The sequence below is a fragment of the Haemaphysalis longicornis genome, unplaced genomic scaffold (assembly GCF_048455015.1).
Source record: "Haemaphysalis longicornis isolate Haplotype H1 unplaced genomic scaffold, Haemaphysalis longicornis Haplotype H1 scaffold_7, whole genome shotgun sequence".
In the NCBI taxonomy this organism is placed as follows: domain Eukaryota; kingdom Metazoa; phylum Arthropoda; class Arachnida; order Ixodida; family Ixodidae; genus Haemaphysalis; species Haemaphysalis longicornis.
The window spans coordinates 186275321-186281922 of record NW_027526422.1 but is presented as its reverse complement, the minus strand read 5'-3'; the positions used below and the strand labels follow the sequence as shown (position 1 = coordinate 186281922).

Genomic DNA, 6602 nt, shown 5'->3' with positions numbered 1-6602 from the left:
ACTACCTGATTAAGGTTCTTCTGATTTCGTTTATCCCAATCTGCATCAAGGGCTTCCAAATAGTGGTCTCGTTAAAAATATAACATGAAGTATTGAAAACATTTGACCATAGATGCGTCTCTATGATCCCAAGGTTCAGGCTTTTGCGAATGTACATGATCATACGGGCAGCTAGTGAACACACTTTATTTCAAGCTTTGCTAGAGTGATAGAACTAACAGGGGACACTCCAGTTTTTAAGATAAGCAGAAGTGACTGATGAACTTGTGTCGAATCTTCCAAAAAGAGATATGCAGTGACAGCATAAGCACTAGGACTCGCGTCCCTGAATTCGTGCAACATAGCCTTTGCAATGTCTTGACTGAGGCGTTCACCAAAAAACCATGGAAAATAAATATTTCAAGGCGTACACCAGCGATGCCAAATTTGCGCCAAGTCTTTGGGTAGTTCATCGTCCCAATCAAGACCTATTTTTCAAAAATCTTAGCTGTGATAAAAACAGGGCTTAAAACTCCGAGGGAGTCAAATGTTTTGGCAATAGCATTCAGTGTCAATCTCTTTGTAGCCGGTTGTTCATTCGTCGGGACTTGCGGCCGAAGAACAAACACGTGTTGCAATGCGACCCATTTCATTCCAAGAACTTTCGAAGTCTCTGATTGCGGCAAGCATACTGCAGAAGGTGAGCCTGTTTGGTTGTTGAGAAAAACAGAGGCCATGTTTCTGTTGTTGGTAACCCAATTTCTGATATTCGTAGAAGCATATTTAAAATCTTGATTGTGTCATTGTATAAAGAAATCGTTCCGTGTTCCGTATGCGCACCGATTACCGAGTCATCCATGTACAAGGACGTGAAACGTCCTTGGTAAACAGATAAGAATACATGTGGCTTTCGAAGTAATGTTGAACTGTCACCATTAGCAGAAAGTGGCTTCAGGTTTCTCCGACTTGGACTCGAGACATTCTCCACACCTTTTTGGGAGGGAATGGTTGACCAAGTTGAGGGCAACTCTCAAACTAAAGAAAACGTAAGAGTCGCTCTCTGGCTCCCACAGACTTATCTGTGTATATATGCACTGAACCACTGTGTACATTTGCTTTGTTTTTTGCGGTATTTTTACCTCTTTTGCTTTTGTTACTGCCGAAAGTATTCGTTTCTTGAAACATAGGGTATGCTCGGCAAACAAGTCACTCAAAACATCGTCCCTTAATCCCAACTGCCACAGCCGTGTGAGGCAACCCTATAGTGCCAGACTGCTGTGCAGCAATAACATAGTGCGCGCACTTCTAACAGCAGTACGCACTGGTACTTCCATGTTAACGTGTGGTTTGGAAACTTCCGTTGTTTGCCCAACGATTCTTACTTTTATAAGATGAATATCCAGTGCGTTTAAGCCAAAATAACTGGTTTTGCAAGCTTATGCGCCCTGCCTAACTTGCGGTTGCTTTTGCCGGCTTCAGTCAATGGCACATCTTTTCAATTTACGTTGTATGTTTTAGTGCGGCAACTGAGCTTGTGAGTCGCATGGCTAATACGTTTTTCCTAATTATGTATGTAATTGTTGTTCAAAATTGACATAAAGGTGTTGTGAGCAATATTTTAACGAAGCCATATTTTGAATGAACCAAAGTTGTGTTGGTCTGCATGGCCCTTTACTTTGTTTACAGTCGCAAGAGTTCATAAACGATTTAGAAAACTTCCAAATAAACACAAATTTTCCGTTTAGAGGAAGTGGTCTGATGTGCAGAATTTGTGCGGCCTTAGCGAGCTAACGTAACTAAAATTGAAATAAAAGGAAATTCAAGGTAAAGTAAAAGTAAAGTAAGAGTAAAACAGCCTAAAGTAAAATACGCATGGTGCTCTACTTGTCAAGAAGAAAATGCTAATGCCTTATTTCGTGTAATGCGCGTGTGTTGCCTTGGTGTTGTATTCCATAACTTCTTTATGGCAGTTATGAGTGTCTTGAATTGGACAACTGACTCTTATTTAGGATATGATAGCTGAAAGATGCGAAAAACTTGTCCTTGGTATGGGGTTCTAATGCGGCGAAGTGGAAACATAAGCGGTGTCATTGAAACAGTGTGGCACATGAAAGACGGAAATAGATCGGGAAGTTTTTGACGGAGAAATTATGCTCCAGTGGGTAAGCGCTGAAGACAAAGAGTAAATATTTTGGGAGAGTTCTTCATTCTACGGTGGATGATGGTGGCTCTAGTGGATGATGGTGGATGTAGTGGTGATGGTGACAATCTGTTGCGAAGAAATTTTTGGAGATGGGGTATCTACAAAGCACCGGTTGTATCCTGTATATATTGATGTAGTTTCAGTTTCGGTTTCAGTGTTTGGGTTTGCAACACTGTGTCCTTGTGCGTGTATATATTTTGTGCAACGTCTATTAAAGGGCAGAATGCCACACGTGCGCCTAGTGTAAAGGTCACGTCACTCCATCATTACAATGGCGACGAGGATTTAGAACCGCATTCTCATGTAATTCCCCGGGACCCAACCAGCCACGCCTACCCGATGGCTTTCGCCGGAATCATCCCACCGGAGCCGTTCCTCCCGACACCCGGTCGCCCCGTGCAACCATGGTCACGATGGCACGACATGTTCGAGGTGTACCTGTTGGCATCCAGTGCTTCCGAATTCCCACCAGAGCGTCGCAAGGCTCTTCTACTTCACTGTTTGGGACCCGAAGGTCAACGCATTTTCAGCACCCTGCCTGTGTCGCAGGTGGCCGAGGAGACCGAGGAGAAGCAAGGGGCTGCAGCTACGCCAGACATGTACGCCTCCGCGGTAGCGACACTTGCCAAGCACTTCGACACTACCTGCAACCTGGTCGTCGAGCGCCACCAATTTCACCGCCGGATTCAGTCCCCAGGCGATTCGGTTCAAGAGTACGTGACCGCTCTTACAGAGCTCGCCGCGATGTGCTCGTTTAAATCGCCAGAAGAGACGTTACGCGACCAGTTTGTTGCCGGTGTGTCGTCGGATCGCGTTCGTGAACGTCTTTTGTTAGAAGGGTCTTCCCTGTCGTTTGACAAGGCACTTGCTCTCGCGAGTCAAATCCAGCAAGCAGCCGCGGAAATGAAAGAATTTTCTGTTTCTGTACAGCCAGTATCTGCGCATTCCTGCGCAAAGAACAGTTTTTCGCCGTCACCGCATTCACGGCCGCGCGCTCGCACTTTCGGTCAACGTGATAAGGCAGGTAGGCATGGGAACCGCCCCTCTTCTCGAGAGCGCCGTCCATCAAATTTGCAGCAACACGCGAATTCTTCGCATTGTTTTCGTTGTTGTTCTAGCGAGCATCGCGCTTCATGGCAACGCTGCCCAGCTAAAGGAAGAAAATGCTTCTTCTGTGGCCGTATCGGGCATTTTGAGAATGTTTGCAACAAGAAACGGTCGCATGCAGTTGTCAACGAAGTTTCAGCTGATAGCCTGTCGCAGGATGAAACTGCCCAGGTTCTTGTGGTTCAACCGCCTCTTGCATCTGCAATACACTTTAACGTTCAAGTCGGGCAGGTCAAATTGAAACTGTTAGTTGATTCTGGCTCTTCGGTTTCAATTATTTCGGGGAAGGTGTTTGACCAGCAATTTCCAAGTGTGCACCTGCTTCCCGTTCCTCGTGTAACACTTCTGGATTATTCCAAACAACCAATTTTGGTTCGAGGCTCCTTCTTTTCGGAAGTTTCCTTCGAGAATCGCAGCGCACCGCTATTGTTTTATGTCGTCGAACAGGGTACTCCTCTCATAGGCTTGGATGGTATTAAGGCATTGAAACTGTGCATTGAAGGGTCTCAACTGCAGTGCTTTCTAACCAGCGCGGTACCGAATGCCGAAGTAGCCGTGTGATGTCCGTTCGAGTTGTCCACGCAGTTGCCACCAGAACTTCAGCAAAAGTTTGGCTCCCTCCTCTCAAATGAGCTGGGTCTTGCAAAAGGTTTTGTTCGCAGGATTACGACACGTGCGGGTGTTCAGCCGGTAGTATCAAAACTTCGCCGTCTTCTTTTGATGTTAAGACCACGCGTGTCTTCTGAACTGCGGCGCTTGGAAAGCTTGGACATCATTGATCGTATCAATGCATCAGAATGAGTGTCTCCCATTGTAGTCATTGAGAAGGAAGATGGCAGTATTAGGCTTTGTGTAGACTTACGCGAACCTAACAAGGCGATCGTTCCGGACAGCTTTCCGCTGCCGCACATGGATGAGTTGCTTCATGCTTTGGTGGGGGAAACGCATTTTTCGAAGCTTGACTTAGCTTCTGCCTATCACCAAGTTCTCCTGGATCCTGAGAGTAGGGACTTGACTGCATTCATTACACATGATGGGCTGTACCGGTTCAAACGCGTTTGTTTTGGGCTAGCGTCAGCACCTGCGGCTTTCCAGAGTATGATGTCTCTCATACTACGCAATTGTGCTCGTGTCCTCTTTTACACTGACGACGTCATTGTGTTTGGTAAATCGGCTGAGGAGCACCTAAACAACCTTGAGACAGTTCTGCAGCATATGGAGGACGCAGGTCTGAAGCTGAACAGTAAATGTGTGTTAGGAGTTCAAGAGCTTGAATTTTTGGGCCACAAGGTGACTCCTTCTGGTATTTCGCCACTGCCAGGGAAAGTCGACGCAATGATGAACACTCCAGTTCCAAACAATGCCGCCGAAATCCGTTCGTTTCTTGGGTTAGTAGAATACTACGCCAAGTTCGTTCCACACTTAACCGAGAAGGTGGAGCCAATAAGATTCTACTTAGGAAAGACCAAGAGTTCGCCTGGTCTGCTGAGGTGGATACAAGTTTCCGCAGGATAAAGTCTGTATTGTCCTCAGATCTGGTCTTGCAGATGTTTGATCCTGCACTTCCAATTATCATTTCCACTGATGCATCTGAATGTGGACTCGGAGCAGTCCTCCAGCAGCGCGCGGGTCACACACTTCGTACTGTCGCTTTTGCATCGCGCATGCTCTCGTCGGCGGAAAGGAAGTACGCAGTTGGCGAAAGAAAGGCAGGCACATGCCTGCATTTGGGCCTGCGAACATTGGCATTCTTACCTGTGGGGGCGTAGCTTCACTCTGCGAACAGACCACCAGGCACTCGTTTCACTTCTGTCCTCGCAGGGCTCAGGCCGCCGCCCACTCAGAATTGCACGTTGGTGTGCAAGGCTACTACGTTACAATTTTACGGTGGAGTACCAGAAAGGCTCGTCAAACAGAGTAGCCGATGCTCTTTCGCGGTTGCCAGCAGATTCGGAGCTGACTTTTGAGGAAGAAATTGTTTGCATGGTCCAACCAACTTGCCTGACGAGAGAGCAGTTTGAACAAGCAGTTCTTGCTGACGTCACGCTTCAGAAGGTGAAGGCGTACGTACAGGGGTCTTGGCCCTCGCATAAGAACTTGCGTGAAGAGGTGAAACCATATTTCAGAGTTCGAGAGGAATTGTCAGTAGTGGGAGAATTGTTGTTGCGGGCAGAGAGGCTCGTCGTTCCTTCATCTCTCATGATTCAACTGGTAGCAACAGCGCATGAAACCCACCAGGGTATCGGACGCACCAAAGCCAGACTTAGAGAGCAGTTTTGGTGGCCCCGCATGGACAGTCATGTGGAAGAAGCAGTCCACAATTGTACCATCTGTCAAGCAGCGGATAAATCGGCCAAGACGTCCCCTGCCCCTTTGAAACCTGTGGAGCTACCGGAGAGACCGTGGCAGAAACTGGCGATTGATATCGTTGGTCCCCTGGGTAGGGCGCCTCCAGATTGCAGGATTGCACTGACGCTCGTGGACTACTTCTCAAAATGGCCTGAAGTGCAGTTGTGCAGAGACGTTTCTACAAGTACCGTGAACGAGTTCCTGCTCAATATCTTTGCGAAGGAAGCGTATCCTGAAGAGATAGTCTGCGATAATGGGCGCCAGTTCACCTCAAAAGAATTTATTGACTTCCTGAAAGAACGAGCGATCGGCCTGTCGCATTCATCTGTTTATTATCCGCAGGCAAATGGACAGATCGAGCGGTTCAACCGCACATTCAAGACGTACCTCCAACTGGCTCGTCTTGAACAGCGTTCGCTGCGAACTGCTGTACGGGATTATCTCGCCGTTTACAGGTGTACACCTCACGCCACAACAGGAGTGGCACCTGCGGTACTGCTTCATGGAAGGCTGCCAAGGACAAAGCTTGACATCCTCGGCGTATCGCCAGAGTCGTTTGCGAAGACACCCTATCAGGAACTGGCCAGACTTCGACAGCGTGTCAAGCACAGGCAACAGTACAGCAAAGCCTACACCGACAGGAGGCGAGCGGCAAAGCCGACAGCGGTGGCGGTAGGAGACATGGTGCGGGTGAAGAAACCGTCGGTTTCATTCAAGGGTGACACTTCTTTTTCAAAGCCCAGGGAAGTCGTCGAGCAACGTGGTCCAGCATCCTTCCTCCTCGATGACGGCAGAACCTAGAACGCCGCAAAGCTGAGCAAGGTGCCTGCTCGTCACACGAGCAACAATGGCCTTCAGCAACATCCCGTTTGTCGTGACTCGTCCCTTCATCATGACCCCGGCGATGCGACACTTCTCGCTGCAACATGGCAGCCAGCGGCTGCAGAGGCACGTGGTCCTGCAG

General features: G+C 48.1%; 1 pseudogene; it reads left to right on the top strand.

Annotated features, from left to right (window-relative positions):
* The first annotated feature begins 2387 nt into the window (after window positions 1-2387).
* LOC144145628 (uncharacterized) lies at window positions 2388-3668 on the top strand (annotated as a pseudogene).
* The last annotated feature ends 2934 nt before the right edge of the window (window positions 3669-6602 follow it).